Source organism: Chiloscyllium plagiosum, unplaced genomic scaffold, assembly GCF_037043375.1.
Source record: "Chiloscyllium plagiosum isolate Xiang-an unplaced genomic scaffold, Cpla_swu_hap1 HiC_scaffold_40, whole genome shotgun sequence".
Classification (NCBI taxonomy): Eukaryota; Metazoa; Chordata; class Chondrichthyes; order Orectolobiformes; family Hemiscylliidae; genus Chiloscyllium; species Chiloscyllium plagiosum.
In genome coordinates this window covers 10,674,701-10,692,650 of record NW_028270178.1, presented here as the reverse complement: position 1 = coordinate 10,692,650, position 17,950 = coordinate 10,674,701, and positions in this window count along the sequence as shown.

Sequence of the window (17,950 nt, the reverse complement as noted above, 5' to 3'; positions counted from 1 at the left end):
GTAAGGAATATGATCTAAGCATGCAGCGAGACATACATCAGTTGGCATTTGGTCAGCGAAATGCCAGATGGTTTTTAATCAAGAAAAGTGAGTCACATTGCACTTTAGGTGATTAATTGCAACAGGAAAGTAGACAGTAAATTGCAGGAACCTAGCAGCATTGATGTACGGAGGGTCCTTGTGTTGCAATTCAATAGGCCTGCGAAATGAGCAATGCAAGTGGATAAGATCACAAAAAAGGCATATGGCCTGCTTCCCTTGGTGCAGACATTGAATGTTAAAGTTGGCAAGTCGTGTTGGAGCTGTATAAAATGTTAGTTGACCATATCTGGAGCATTTTGTGCAGTTCTTCTTTCCACACTGTAGGAAGTATGTGGAGATTTACGATACTGTGCAAAAGAGGTTTCAAAGGGTGTCACCTGGATTGGGGTGCATTAGCTTGGCAAGTTTGGATTGACTGTGTGTGTGACTGTCATAGCTGCAAGACTGCCTGACAGAAGTACATAAACGTATTGACAACATAGACAGGGTGTAGTGTCAGAGTTTTGTTTCGAGAGTGTAAGTCATAATACTTGGGGACAGCTTTAATATTGCAATGGTTAACTCTAATGGAAATGTGCGAGATTAGATTTCTTTTTATGTCAAGGGTGGTAGTTGTTTGTAATATGCTGAAAGGAAGGTGATTGTAGTAGTTAACAACATTGAGGATACATTTCGACAGACACATGAACAGAAAGGCAATAGAGGACTACAGACCACGTTCTGGCAGGTGCGGTTAAATGAGCATGGCATCATAATCAAAGAACATAGAACAATACAGCGCAGAACAGGCGCTTCGAACGTCGATGTTGCGCCGACTTGTGAAATAATCCAAGCCCATCACCCTACATTATCCCATCATCATCGGTGTGCTTATCCAAGGACTGTTTAAATGTCCTTAATTTGGCTGAGCTGAAAATGTGTTGCTAGAAAGTCGCAGCAGGTCAGGCAGCATCCAGGGAGCAGGAGAATCGACGTTTTGCGCATGAGCCCTTCTTCAGGAATGCCCGAAACGTCGATTCTCCTGCTCCCTCGTTGCTGCCTGATCTGCTGCGCCTTTCCAGCAACACATTTTCAGCTCTGATCTCCAGCATCTGCAGTCCTCACTTTCTCCTTAATTTGGCTGAGTTAATTACATTGGCAGGCAAGGCATTCCACGCCCTTACCACTCTCGGAATAAAGAACCTGCCTCTGACATCTGTCTTAAATCTATTACCCCTCAATTTGTAGCTGTGCCCTCTCATACAAGTTGACATCATCATCCTAGGAATAAGACTTCCACTGTCTACCCTATCTAATTCTCTGATCATCTTGTATATCTCTATTCAATCCCCTCTTATCCTTCTTCTCTCCAATGAGAACAGACCCAGTTCCTTCAGCCTTTCCTCAAAACAAGTAGATCGGGTTGTTATGGTGTTTTAGCTTTCATTAAAAGGGGCATCGAGTGTAGGAGCCGCGAGGTTTTCCTGCAGCTCTACAAGACCCTGGTGAGACTACACTTGGAATATTGTGTCCCGTTTTCATCACCCTACTATAGGAAAGATGCAGAGGCTTTGGAGAGGATGCAAAGAAGTTTTACAAGGATGCTGCCTGGACTGGAGGGCTTGCCTTAGGAAGAAAGTTTGAATAAGCTCGGACTTTTCTCTCTGGAGAGAAGGAGGAAGATAGGAGACCTGATCGAGGTGTACAAGATAATGAGAGGAATAGATAAAGTCAATAGCCAGAGACTTTTCCCCAGTGCAGGATTGACTGGTACGAGAAGTCATAGTTTGAAAATGTTAGGCGGAAGGTATAAAGGAGACATCAGAGGTAGGTTTTTACACAGAGAGTTGTGAATGCATGGAATGCGTTGCCAGCTGAGGTGGTGGAAGTGAAGTCATTGGGGACATCTAAGCGACTGCTGGACATGCACAAGGATAGCAGCAAATTGAGGGGTGTGTAGGTTAAGTTACTATGTTTAACATTAGGATTACGTCTCGGCAAAATATCTTGGGCCTAAGGGCCTGTTGTGTGCTGTATGTTTCCATGTTCTATGTTCTAAGATCTTCACTCCAGAAAAGACAACATCTTGGTAAATCTCCTTTGCACTTTTCCAATGGTTCCACATCCTTCCTGCTATAGGATGACCAGAACTGGCCACAATATTCCAAGTGACGCCACACTAATGTTTTGCGTATTTGCAGGATGACAGCACGGCTCTGGAACTCAATCCCTCTATCATTAAAAGCTAACACACTGTATACCTTTTTCACAGCACTATCAACTTGGCTGGCAACTTTCAGAGATCTATGTACATGGATACCAAGGTCCCTCTGCACATCTACATTACCAAGAAACTTTCAATTGACCCAGGATTCTGCCTTCCTATTATTCTTCCCAAAGTGAATCACCTCACATTTATCAGCATTGAACTCCATTTGTTACCTCTCAGTCCAATTCTGCAGTTTACACAAGTTTCCTTGCAACTGGTAACATTCTTCCATACTTTCCACCACTCCACCGACTTCAGCATCATCTGCAAACTTGCTAATCCACCCACTTATGCATTTGTCCAAGTCATTTATAAAAATGACAAACATAAATAGTCCCAAAACAAACCCTTGTGGCACACCACGAGTAACCAGGTTCCAGGCTGAATATCTTCTAACAACCACCGCTCGCTGCCTTCTTACAGTGTTGTGGGAGAATTACTCACTGTGCGATAAAAAAAATAGCAGGAGACATAGAAATTCCTTCACAAAATTAAACTTTAATCTTGCAAAATCAAAGTTGTGGCAGCCAGCAAAATGTTTTCCTTGAGTCCTCACAAACTCTTTGTTCTTTTTCAATTGATATAGATGTTCTTCCCATGCTTCTCACATAATATCAGCATAGCCAATCATACGAGCTTGCTTTTACTTTCTAAACCAATCATTGTCTGCCATATTGGTGCCATCCATCACAATTAACCTATCAGAGTATAACACCATCATCTTCGGCATTAGCTCATCTCCTAGTGATTTAACTAACCTATCACAATGCAATTCCACTATCTGTTAGTGTAGCCCTGTAACATGATCACGGACATACATTGTACCCTAAGGTTACTGCATTACTGCCATAATAACTTCCATAACAAAAAAATCAGGTTCTAATCCAAAATGCTAAATCACCTTCAATCCCATACCTCTGATTTTTCTTCAAAATCTCATCATGTGGAACCTTATCAAAGGCTTTACTGAAGTCTATTAACACCACATGAACTGCCCTATCCTCATCTACATGCTTGGTCGCCTTCTCAAAAAACTCAATGACGTTTGTGACATGCAATCTGCCCTTAATAAATCCATGTTCACTATTACCAATCGAATTCTTGCTTGCAAGATGATTATAAATCCTATCTCTTATAATCCTTTCCAAAACTTTTCCTACAACAGGCATAAGGCTCACTGGTCTATGATTACCTGGGCCAGTCTCTACTGCCCTTCTTGAACAAGGGTGCAACATTTGAAGTGAAAAATCACACAACACCAGTTTATAGCCAAACATGTTTAGGTGGGACCACTTGCTTTTGGAGCACCGCTCCTTCATCAGGTGATTGTGGAGGACACAATTTTAAGACGCAGAACTTATAGATAAGTTTACAGTGCGATGTAACTGAAATTATACATTGAAAAATACCTTGATTGTTTGTTGAGTCTCTCATCTATTGGAATGACCATGATAGTTTCATTTCTTTCATATGTAAATCACAAAACTTTTCTTAAAATTTACATTCTCAGGTGAACTGTAACAAATGTTGAGAGCCAGATTACATGCTGAAGGTGTTCGCCCTCTGTGTTCCCTTTCTGTGCCATAATGTTGAGACTGAATCTAATCTAAAAAAATGACTTAACAGAGTCTTACAAGGGTTCGTGCAGTTTTTGAGCAAACTACAATGTAACTCTGCAAGTTCAAACTCACCCCACAAATGTATATGCCTATGCGTGCTTGTGTGTGTGTCTGACTGTCTGTCTGGGGTGAGGGTTGTGAGTGTGAGAGTGTATATATCTGTCTGTGTGAGTGTAAAGTGTCTAAGTCTGTGAGAGGATACATGTGCGTGTGTGCAAGTGTGTGTGTCTGTAGGAGTGTGTTGTGAGTCTGGGGTGAGGATTGAGTTGATGTCACACTACAGGTGACCACCATTGCACTATACACACACACACACACACACAGAGGCACTCGTATACATACAGACACATGTATGTCCAGACACACAAACAGACACTCACACACACTCCTACAGAAACACACGCTCCCACACTCACGCATGTATCATCTCACAGACTAAGACTACTTTACACTCACACACACATACACACTCTCTCACAGACACTCACAAAACCCACCCCAGACATACGCACACTCCTATAGACACACACATTTTCACACGCACACATGTATCCTCTCGCAGACTTAGACTCTTTACACTCACACACACACGAGTATATATATATATACACACTCTCTCGCACTCACAAACCCTTATCCCAGACAGACAGTCAGATAAGCACACACACAGGCTCTCCTATACACGCGCATATACACAGACACATGTATATAAGACACGCACACAGACACTCACACATACACCTACAACCAGACACACTCCCATACTCACACATGTATCCTCTCACAGACTTAGACCACTTTATCTCACACACACAAATAGCCTTTCTTGCACAGACGCTAACAAGCCTCCCACCAAAGACACACGAACACTCCTACAGATACACACACTCCCACACTCACACATGCATCCTCTCATAGACTTCAACACTTTACACCCGCGCACACATTCTTTCACACACTCCCAGACCCCCACCCCAGACACACACACACAAACCCACATGCACACATACACATGTATGTTTGTGGGGTGAATATTTATCTGCAGAGTTCCACTGTACTTTGGTCGAAAACTGCATGAATCCATGTAAGACTCTGTTAACTCTCATATTGGATTAGAACCAGGCTAAACATTATGGCACAGACAGGGAACACAGGGGTGTGCACCTTCGACATCTTATTTGGCTGATACCAATTGTTACAGTTCACCTGGGAATGTAACTTTTTAAAAATGTTTTGTGATTTACATATGAAAGAAGTGAAACTTCATGTTCATCCCAAATGATGAGAGACTCAACAAACAATCAAGGTATTTTTCAATGTATAATTTCAGTTACATCATACTGTACACTTTTGCTATAAATTCTCCGTCTTACAATTTTTCTTCCACAACCACCTGATGAAGGAGCAGCGCTCAGAAAGCTAGTGCTTCCAAGCAAAACTGTTGGGCTATAAGCTGGTGTTGTGTGATTCTTAACTTTGTACACCCCAGTCCAACTTCGGCATCTCCAAATCATGACAACATTTAAAATCCTCCAATCCTTTGGTAGGAAACCTATGGACAATGACAACTCAAAGATCAAGGCCAAAGTCTCCGCCATCTCCTCCCTAGCTTCCCAGAGAATCATTGAACAAATCCCATTCCGCCCAGTGGAGTTATCTACGTTTGCACCTTCTAGAATTGATAACACCTCAGTCCTTTCAAGCTAATAACCATCTCTCAGTCTTCTCCTCTACAATATTCTCCTTATCCAGATTGAAAACAGGTGAGAAATATTCGTTTAGCACCGCTCCGTTTTCCACAGGTTCCACACACAACTTCCCACTTCTATCTTTGACAAGGCCTATTCCTACACTAGTCATCCTTTTAATCCACTCGTGCTGAATGAAAGCTTTACGGTTCTCCTCTATTCTACCTGCTGAAGACTGCTCATGTCCCGACCTTACTCGTCTTAATTGTCTCTTTAAATCCTTCCTAGCTACTCTGTAAGTCTCCATCACCTCATCTGAACCATCTCATCTCATCGTCATATAACAAGAGATACAATTTATTTAGTAAACCACAGTCCCCCAACCTTATTACTTACTCCCTGCTTGACAGGGAGATACCAATAAAATTTACGCGATATCTGTTCCTCAAACCATTTGATTGTTACCACCCCTGCATTTTGCGGCCCCATTCCATGCCTCCTAAGTCTTGCCTAATCGCATTGTAGATGAGGTACATTTAGTGTTAATAAGTAGGGGAGTCAAGGATTATAGGGAAAGAGTAGGAAAGAGAACGTGACAAGTGTTGGAAGAGTCATTGTCCCATTGAATGCTGGATAAATCTCAAGGGACTGAACCTGGTTCGCCTATCCATATTTCTTGTGGTTGTATAATCTTTTGGAAATGTAGTACTTTCAATTGAAATAGACTCTAATCACATATTAGATTATGAGTAAAGTATTGGAAAGAATTCTGAGGGATAGGCTTTATGACTATTTGGAAAAGCATAGCGTGATTAAACGCAGTCAACGTGGCGAAGTGAGGGGCAGGTCATGCCTCACAAATTTTATTGTGTTCTTTGAGGAGATGACAAGACAGGTCGACGAAGTTCGAGTAGAGTTTGTGGGTTATATGGATATTTGCAAGGCATTTGTTAAAGTTCCCATTGGTCCGTTCATTCATAAAGTCAGGAGGTATGGGATACAGGGAGATTTGGCTATCAGGATACAGTAAAAATGACTTGGATGAGGAGGTTGAGGGGTGTGTTAGTAAATTTGCAGATGACACAAAGATTAGAGGAGCCATTAATAGTATCGAGGGCTATTGCAGGCTGCAGCGCGTCATAGCCAGGATGCAGAGCTGGACTGAGAAATGGCAAATGGTGTTCAACCTGGATATATGCGAAGTGATGCATTTTGGCAGGTCGAACTCGAATGCTGAACATAGGATTAAAGACAGGATTCTTGGCAGTGTGGAGGAACAGAAGGATCTTGGTGTGCAAGTACATAGATCCCTCAAAGTTACCACCGAAGTGGATAGGGTTTTTAAGAAGGCACATGGTGTTTTGGCTTTCATTAACAGGGGGATCGAGTTTAAGATCCGCGAGGTTTTGAACAGCTCTACAAGTCCCTGGTGAGACCAAACTTGGAATATTGTGTCCAGTTCTAGTCGCCTTACTACAGTAAAGATGTGGAGGCTTTGGAGAGGGTGCAAAGAAGGTTTACCAGGATGCTGCCTTGCCTCATGAAGAGGTGCTGACTAGGCTTGGACCTTTCTCTCTGGAGAGAAGGAGGAAGAGAGGTGGCCTGATCGAGGTATACAAGATAATGAGAGGAAAGAATAGAGTCAATAGCCAGAGTTTTCCCCAGGGCAGGATTGGCTTGTACAAGGGGTTATAGTTTTAAGATGTGTGTCCAGTTCAGTTCGTCACATTACCAAAAGGATGTGGACACTTTTGAGAGGGTGCAGAGAATGTTTACGGGGATGTTGCCTCATATGGAAGATGCTAGCTGTGATGATTGTTTGAGTAGCTTAGGTTTATTTCCATTAGAAAAAAATAGATTGAGGGGGGACTTGATTGAGGTTTACAAAATCATGAAGGGTATAGACAAGGTGGATAGAGACAAACATTTTCCCAGGGTTAAGTATTCCATAACGAGAGGTCACGCTTTCAAGGTGAGAGGTGGAAAGTTTAAGGGGGATACACGCAGCAAGTACTTCACATAGAGGGTCGTGGGCGTTTGTTACGCGTTGCCAGCAGAGGTGGTAGAGGCAGGCACGGTAGATTCATTTAAGATGCGTCTGGACAGAAGCATGAGTAGTTGGGGAACAGAGGGATACAGATGCTTAGGAATTGAGCGACTGGTTTAGATAGTACATATGGATCGGCTCAGGCTTGGAGGGTCGAAGGGCCTGTTCCTGGACTGTAAATTTTCTTTATATTTTGAGGAAGGTACAGAGGAGACATCAGAGGAAGGTTCTTTATGCCGAGAGTTATGAATCCATGGAGAACATTGCCAGTGGAGGTGGTGGAAGCAGATTCATTAGAGACATTTAAGTGACTACTGGATATGCAAATGGATGGCAGTGAATTGAGAGGTGCGTAGGTTAAGTTATTTTATTTTATATTAGGATTAATTCTCAGCACAACATCATGGACCAAAGACCCTGTTCAGTGCTATACTTTTCTATTTCTATGTAATGACAGATATGGTTCTTTTATCACTCAACCGAATGTTCGTGATGAAAGACAGCAACCACATCTATCAGTGCAGTTGATAAGTCATGAACAAGGTATCAAGCATCTGTCAGTTAGTTACTTGGACATAGAGTCATAGAGTGAGAGAGACATAGAGACGTACAGTATGGAAACAGACTCTTCTGTCCAACCCGTCCATGCCCACCAAATATCCCAAACCAATCTAGGCCCACCTGCCAGCACCAGGCCCATATCTCTCCAAACCTCTTCTATTCATATACCTATGCAAATACCTTGTAGGCTTACCAGCCTCCTCCACTTCCTCTGGCAGCTCATTCCATACATGTACCATCAATTATGTGAAAGATTTGCCCCTTAGGTCACTTTTATATCTTTCCCCGCTTACCCTAAACCTATGCCCTCTAGTTCTGGACTCCCTGACCCGAGGGAAAAGACTTTGTCTATTTATCCTATCCATGTCACTCATGATTTTGTAAACCTCTTAATGGTCACCCCTCAGCCTCCGACGGTCCAGGGAAAACAGCCCCAGCCTGTTCAGCCTCTCCCAATAGCTCAAATCCTCCAACTCTGGCAACATCCTTATAAATCTTTTCTGAACCCTTTCAATTGCATGCAATATTCCAACAGTGGCCTAAGAAGTTTCCTGTACAGCCACAACATGAACTCTCAAATCCTGTACTCAATACACTGATCAATAAAAGAAAGCATACCAAACACCTTCTTCACTATCCTATCTACCTGCAACTCCACTTTCAAGGAGCTATGAACCTGCACTCCAATGTCTTATTGTTCAGCATCACTCCCTAGGACCTTACCAATAAGTGCATAAGTTCTGCTAAGATTTGCTTTCACAATATGCAGCACCTCACATTTATCTGAATTAAACTCCATTTGCCACTTCTCAGCCCATTGGCCCACCTGGTCAAAATCCAGTTGAAATCTGAAGTAACCTTCTTTGCTGTCCACTACACCTCCAATTTTGGTGGCATTTGCAAATATACTAATTGTACCTCTTATGCTCGCATCCAAATCAGTTGTATAAATGACAACGAGGAGAGGAGCCAGCACCGATCCTTGTGGCACTTCACTGGTCACAGGCCTCCAGTCTGAAAAACAACCCTCCACCACCACCCTCTGTCTTCTACCTTGGAGCCAGTTCTGTATCCAAATTGCTACTTTTCTCTGTATTCCGTGAGATCTCAACTTTCTAAACAGTCTTCCACAAGGAAATTTGTCGAACGCCTTACTGAAGTCCATATACATCACATCTCCCGCTCTGCCCTCATAAATCCGCTTTGTTACTTCTTGAAAAAACTCAAGCAAGTTTGTGAGACATGATTTCCCATGCACAAAGCCATGCTGACTATCTCTAATCAGTCCTTGCCATTCGAAATACTTGTACATCCTGTCCCTCAGGATTCCCTCCAACACCTTGCCCACCACTGACGTCAGGCTCACTGGTCTATAGTTCCCTGGCTGGTCCTTACCACCTTTCTTAAACAGTGGCACCACATTAAACAACCGCTATTCTTCTGACACCTCACCTGAGACTATATATTATACAAATATCTCAGCAAAGGGCCCAGCATTCACTTCTCTAGATTCCACAGAGTTCTACGGTATGCCTGATCAGGTCCTGGGGATTAATCCACCTTTATGCATTTCAAGACATCTAGCACTTCCTCCTCTGCAATATGAACATTTTGCAAGGTGTCACCATCTATTTCACAGCGTTCTGTATCTTCCATATCCTCTTCCACAGTAAATGCTGATGCAAAATACTCATTTAGTATCTCCCCCATATCCTGCGGCTCCACACAAAGGCAGCCTTGCTGATCTTTGTGGGGCCGTATTCTCTCCCGAGTTACCCTTTTTTCCTTAATGTATTTTTAAAAACCCTTTGGATTCACCTGAATTCTATTTGCCAAAGCTATCTCGTTTCCCCTTTTTGCCCTCCTGATTTCCCTTTTAAGTATACTCCTACTGCCTTTATACTCTTCCAAGGATTCACTCAATCTATCTTGTCTATACCTTACACATGCTTCCTTCTTTTTCTTGACCAAACCCTCAATTTCATTATCAACCAGTATACCGAATACCTACCAGCATTTCCTTTCACTCTAACACAAATATACTTACTCTGGATTCTAGTTATCTCATTCCTGAAGGCTTCTCATTTTCCAGCCGTTTCTTTACCTACGAATATCTGCCTCAAATCAGCTTTTGAAAGTTCTTGCCTGGTATCATCAAAATTGGCCTTCCTCCAATTTAGAACTTCAACTTTTAGATCTTGTCTATCCTTGTTCATCATTATTTTAAATCTCATGGAAGTATGATTTCTGGCCCCAAAATGCTTCCCCGCTGACACCTCAGTCAACTGTCCTACCGTATTTCTCAAGAGCACGTCAGGTTTTGCACCTTCTCTAGCAGGTACATCCACATACTGAATCAGAAAATTGTCTTGTACACACTAAACAAATTCCTGTCCGTCTGAACCTTTAACACTCTGGCAGTCCCAGTCTATGTTTGGAAAGTTAAAATCCCCTACCATTACAACCTTATTATTGTTACAGATAGCTGAGATCTCCTTCCAAGTTTGTTTCTCAACTTCACTCTGACTATTAGGGGGTATATAATACAATCCCAATTACGTGATCATCCCTTCCTTATTTCTCCGTTCTACCCAAATAACATTCCTGGATGTATTTCTGGGAACATCCCCCTTCAGTACAGCTGTAATGCCATCGCTTATCAAAAAAACCACTCGCTCTGCTCTCTTGCCTTCCTTTCTATCCTTCCTGTAGCATTTCTATCCTGGAACATTAAGCTGCCAGTCCAGCCCACCCCGAGCCTTATTTCTGTAATTGCTATGATCTCCCCGTCCCATGTTCGTAACCATGCCCTGAGTTCATCTGCCTTCCCCTTTAGGCCCCTTGCATTTAAATAAATGCAAATTAATTTGTTAATCGTACCTTGTCCCTGCCTGCCCTGACTGTTTGACTCATTTCTGTTCTCAACTGTACCAGTCTCAGATTGATCTCAATCATCACTATCTCCCTGGGGCCCCCCAACGCCCTCACCTTACTAGTTTAAAGCTTCCCGAGCAGCTCAAGCAAATTTCCCTGCCAGTATAGTAGCCCCCTTCCAATTTAGGTGCAATCCGTCCTTCTTGTACAGGTCACGCCTAGCACAAAAGTGATTCCAAAGATCCAAAAATGTGAATCCTTCTCCCATACACCAGCTCCTCAGCCATACATTCATCTGCTCTATCCTTCTATTCCTGCCCTCAGTAGCTCGTAGCACCAGGAGTATTCCAGATATTACTACTCTGGAGGACCTCCTTTTAAAAATTCCTGCTTAACAATCTGTAATCACACTTCAGAATCTCAATATTGTTCTTTCCTCTGTCGTTAGTTCCAATGACCTCTTGCTGGCCACTCTCCCCCTTGAGAATATTCTGCACCCTCTCTGAGACATCATTGAACCTGGCACCAGGGAAGCAATGCACATTCTGATTTTTCGCTTCTGGCCACGGAAATGTCTGTCTGTACCTCGGACTAGAGAATTGCCTTATACAATTGGAAACTAACGTAAACCTCATTGCATTAGAGCCAGTCTCAATACCAGAAACTTGGCTGTTCGTGCTGACAATCCATCACCAGCTACATTTTCCAAAACAACATACTTGTTTGAAATAGGTATAGCCACAGAAGACTCCTTCACTCAGTGCCGACATCTTTTAATTTCCTGGAGTTAACCGATCTATGTGACTGTATCTGTGACTTTCCTCCTTCTTTTCATTGCCATCCATCACATACTGTTACTGTTGCAAATTCCTGATTGCTTCTAACTGTCGCTCCAACCGATCCATTCAATCTGATTAGATTCGCAACCAATAGTATTTATTGCAGATATAATCCGCAGTTGGCCCAAATCCCGCTACACCCTTCGTATTCATATACCCATCCAAATTATTTTATATGTTGTAATTGTACCAGCCTCTACCACTTCCTCTCGAAGCTCATTCCAAACAGGCACCACCCTCTGCATGAAAAAGTTGCCACTTTGTTCCCTTTTAATTGTTTCCCTCTCACACTCTAAACCTAGGCCCTATAGTTCTGAATGGGCAGAAGTACATTGTTGTTGAAAAAAAGAGTGAGATGTCACTGAAAGAAAATAAAACTTAATTGCTAGTGCTAATGTTTAACCTATAACTGACGCAATCAGAATTGTTCAGTCTTTCAAGTTTTCCAGCTCAAATTAATAGCAATGTTTTGTATCTCAACACGGGCTTAATGTGATGTCGTAATTAGATTAGATTACTTACAGTGTGGAAACAGGCCCTTCGGCCCAACAAGTCCACACCGACCCGCCGAAGCGCAACCCACCCATACCCCTGCATTTTACCCCTTACCTAACACTAGGGGCAATTTAGCATGGCCAATTTACCTGACCTGCACATCTTTTGGACTGTGGGAGGAAACCAGAGCACCCGGAGGAAACCCACGCAGACACGGGGAGAACGTGCAAACTCCACACAGTCAGTCGCCTGAGGCGGGAATTGAACCCGGGTCTCTGGCGCTGTGAGGCAGCAGTGCTAACCACTGTGCCACCGTGCCGCCCAAATCTGTTCGTTCACCGAAACTAATTGCCCAATGTTGAAATATTTAGAGTCACAGTATAAAGGACAGGTTCTGGTAATGTATCAGCTCAGAGTTTGACACAGAGAGATTGCTAAAAGCACTGAAGGACAAGTCACTTGACACTTGAAAATGCGTGCAAGCTTTCATGGTGTTGAGAAAATATGCTATCTGATTCTCGCTGTTATTGGTGTTCCCGGTAAGTTATTCTAAGCACACAGTTAAAAGAAAGAGTCAGAGTTCCAGTTATGTTTAGTTAAAATCGATTTAAGTTGATAATTGCACACAGGCATCTGACACCTACCATGAAGTCGCACAATTTTATAAGATTATTCAATTTTCACAAGTGAATATGAAGTGTTGTTTCTTTATAATTTACAGATTCTCTATATTATCTAGCATTGTCTCGAGTAGAACATTGCAAATGGTACTATTAGAAATCGCTGCATATATATTTCAGATGAAGATATTATTAGATTTGCTTGTAAATCTATATTTATATATAGTGTGGATCAGAAAGTGAAGAGCAATTTCTGAGTCAGTAATGATATATTACAGTGACAATGCGTCTGTATAATACATCCTAGAATCTAAATTGTGTCCCAGTTTCTGTCACTGCTGGTACCTTCATCGGCTACAGTGAACACAGCACCCTCTACCATTTCTGCCTCTCCAGCTTTTACAAAACAGACAGGGAGGAGGCTGGAAGAACACAACAAGACAGTCAGCATCAGGAGATGAAGAGGTTGACGTCGGGTTACAGCACCAACGAGAATTCTGCACCTCGCCCAATTTACCCTTTTAATTACAATGCACTGATTTTGACAATCAAACCCGACGGGCACAGTTTTCTGCATACAAACGTATTCTCATACTATTGCTTTTAACTCCCATATTCGCAATCGATACACATATACTGCTTGCGATTTCCTATTGCTGCTTCCTATTTGCAACGATTTCCTCTCGCTGCTGACAATTCGGTAACAGCATTTTCTGCTCACGTACACGTTGCCTATACATTTAGAGAGAACAAAATGAAAATTCAGCTTTTAATTTTACGACTGTCCAATCAGTTTGGAATGCAGATTCTAAAGTGGACTGCTAAAGTGAACCATTGTCTTTTCCAGTCTAAATCGGAATTCCACTTTGACAACTGAAACGTATGAACCAAAACTAAGTATGAATGCCACAATAGTTGTTCTGTGAGCCAAATAATTTTCTTAGTTGGCCAATATTGAAAGCAAACGCGAGGTAATAATCTTCACAATATCTGGCAGTTTAATTCTTCTTTGGTTGACAACGGTCATAGAATTCATATACTATACCGTCAAAGGAATTGACCCAATGGACTACACCGATTCTGAGTATATATTTCAAAAAGTAGGGTGGCTGTTCCGTAATTTCAGTTGCTGCACAAACACTTTTATTTACGGAGTGACTCAGTCTAAGTTCAGAGAACAGGTAAAAGGTATGGTGACATCTTTGATTGCCTCAATTGTTGCATCATTTCATAAATATAATTAAACCGAAGATTGTCCCAATGCCTCCATTGTGCAACACGGATTAAGTATAGCAGTGCACCTTTGGGAAACAGATGAAGGCTGGGAGTAGGTAATTTTTAGGGACACGGAGGGAAGCAGAACAGCCCATGAATGACAGACATGTGGTCAGGAATGCTGTCTTTTTGCAAGCTGCAGTGATTCTATTCTTATAGACTCATAAACTCATATCGTGCAGACAATGTCTTGTTTCCCCATTGATTCTGCACTGACGTAATGACTACTCGAACTGGGATAACCCCGATTTCTGCACTTGACAGTTATGGTATTTGAAAGACTCATTCTATTTTATTTTTTAAATTTGCAACTATTCCAGCCTGCATTACATTCTCAGGCAGTGCTTCCCAGTTCTCACCAAACACAGAATGAAAATGACATTTTTTGTCAAATCCGCATTGAATTTCTTGCCTCTTGCCCTAAAGCATGCCCTCTCGTGATTGAGCCCTCAACCAAGGGGACCAGTTGCACTTTATTCGTCTTGTCCATACCCCTCAAAATCTGATATACCTCCACCATGTATCCTGTCAGAATGCTCTGCTCTGAAGAAAGCACTCCAAACTTATGACGTCTCTCCTTATAACTCTATTTCGTCACCTGAGGCAAAGTCCTGCTGAACACGCTCGGTACCTCCTCTCGTGTTATCACAGCCTTCCTGTAGTGAGGTGACCAGAACCAGTCGTGATCTCACAACCCTCTCTACAACACCAGCATAACCTTCTTGTCCTTACACTGTATGCCACCACTAAAGAAAACAAGTGTCCCATATTCCTTCTTAACTATCCTATTCACGTGTCTTCTGACATCAGAGATATGTGAATAATTATTGCAAGATCTTTCCGTTCCTCTAAACTACCAAACGTCCTGCCATTTATTAAATAATCACACATCTGTTTTGTCTTTGAATGTGCTTCACCCTGATCTTATCAGAGTTAAATATCATCTGCCAATAGTCTACCCGTGTGATCAACCCATGTCTATCTTCCTGTAACTTCCAACCATCTACATTGTTATTAACAACTCGTCTGCTAAATTTCCTAACATCTCTACATGTTTTCAACGATATCGCATATGTATGTAACAAAGAAGAAGGGTCCCAGTGCTGATTCGAGTGATATATCGCCAGACAGGGGGCTCCAGTTGCACAAACAACACTTTACTAGTACTGTTCTGTGCTATTACTTATCCAGCTTCTGATCCATCTCGCCATGTTTCTCTCAAATCCAAATGTTTTAACCTTCTCAATCAGTCTCCCATTCGACACATTGACAAAAAAATCCATATAAACTACATCACCTGGACTCCATCTCCCACCAAACCCTCATCCACACCCTCGATCACACTTCCAAACAAATTCTAACAAATTTGTTAAGCATGAACTCTCCCTGACAAGACCATGCTGCATGACCCGAATTGACCCATCCCATTCCAAATGGGTATTAACAAGCTCCTTGAGAACTTTCTTCATTCATACCAATAACTTGAGATTCACCAGCCTTAATTTCCTCGTTCATGTCAATCACCCCTCTGAAAAAGGGGAACCATATTAAACATGCTCCAATCTCCCTCACACCTATTGCACCAAATTTTGTTATGCAGTAATAAACCCATTTAAGAATGAAAAGCTTTATATTATTTTAGCATGTGATTTTAAAATTTAGTCTATCAGGCACATTTTTGTCCACTAGACACCACTTTAACTTTCTCGGTTTCTGCCATCTGCCTGGTGTTCTCCATCAGATGACCCGAGAAAGAGCTTGGCAAGTTGATCCAAGTGGACTGCCCTCAACCTGTAATAAGAAGTGATACAAAATGTGGAAATAGATGTATTCCCTTATCATCTCAACTTCATTCCAGTCAGTTTCGTTTCCCCATCTTTGCTGTAACAAAACGGTTCTTCTTAATTTGCAAATTACATGATATGTATCTGTTTTGAAAATAAATGATAGCAACAACTCGACTTTCTCGATCGGATTGTAGTTTTTGACACTGTTCACGACACAATTCTCCTTCAAAATCCCTCCACAAATTAGTTCTGTGACTAAGTTCACAGATCTAATGCCTCAAAATATATCCAAGCTTGAACTTCAATCTTATTTATTTCTCCCTCGGTAATAAAATCTGTATTAAAGCAAATCCTGCAGATGCTTCCAGGAAGATGGCGGTGGAACAGGGATTCTGAGCCGAGGGCTCGTTCACTGACTCCGATTGTTTCTTCATTTCTTTTCTTTATATTCGACCTTCCTTCTCGTTCTTTCTTTTTTTAAATATTCATTTATACTTACCTCTCACTGAAGCGCTCGTTCGCTATGATAGCATCAGCTGCAGTAAGTCAGCCCAGCACAGACTACTGAGAGTCAGTGAGCGAGCCAAGTGAGGACACGAGTGAGCCCAGCATGTACACCAGTGGGCCCAACGTGGATTTCCTTTTGGATCAAGTGTTTTAAGTTAGCTTTTTAAAGTTCAAAACGTGTAATGTCAGACAACAAGATGAATTGAAACCCAGGGTCAGAGCCCAGCAGAAAGCAATGAGTGAAATCAGATGTCAGCCACATTGTGGAGGAACTCATTGGATATTGAACTCTTGAATCACATCCTGTGGGAGACTGGTTACACTTAGCGGTTATAAACTGCTTAATTCTGAACATGGGCAATCAATCCGATTGAGATTGCAGGGACATAGTGTGAGGATTGCTTGCTTAGGTGCTGGTTTCAGGGCCTGAGAGAGTAGTATCAGAAGGGAGATAGTGTGAGTAGTTTTTAATTTTGGAGTTTGGAGTTTGTTAGGGATATGGAGAGGGAAAGAATTGTGCGTGTGTGAGAGACAGACAGAGATATGCTCAGATCTAGAGACGTGGATAGAGATGCTGACTTGATATGTTGGATAGGATTTGAACAATTTGTTCCTATTTTATTGTTTGTCATTACTGAGGATCACAACGGTATGAGAGGAGGAGAATTCAGGTCTGTGGAATGCTCCTGTTGCATTATTTGACATAGCAGGGACAGTTCCAATAGCGAAGTGTCCATGCATGCAGCAAGTATGTTTACCTGCAGTTCCTGATTAACTAGATGGAACGGATGGAACTGAAGATAGGCTCAATATAGAGCACCTGTAATACCGAGAACCTCCGGGACAGAATGCTTCGGGAGTTTGCAACACCACAATAAGGGCTATACAAGCAGAAATGTGCTGAGTGACCACAAGTAAGATGAGCATAGAGTACAGATATCCCACTGTAAATCAAATATATCGTGTTGGATCATATTAGGGGATACAAAGTTATAAATCACACAACACCAGGTTATAGTCCAACAGGTTAAATTGGAAGCACATTACTTTCGGAGCGACGCTCCTTCATCAGGTGATTGTGTCACCTGATGAAGACACAATCATCTGATGAAGGAGCGTCGCTCAGAAAGCTCGTTTGCTTCCAATTTAACCTGTTGGACTATAACCTGTTGTTGTTTGATTTATAACTTTGTACACCCCAGTCCAACACCGGCATCTCCAAATCATATTGGGTAGGCATGACCTGTCAGGGGAAAGCAACAGCAGCCATGCTTGTGGCTCCATGTTTGTCTCTGCTCCACAGCAGGTGTGGAAAAAGAAGAGGAAATCTTAAGTGATAAAGTCACCA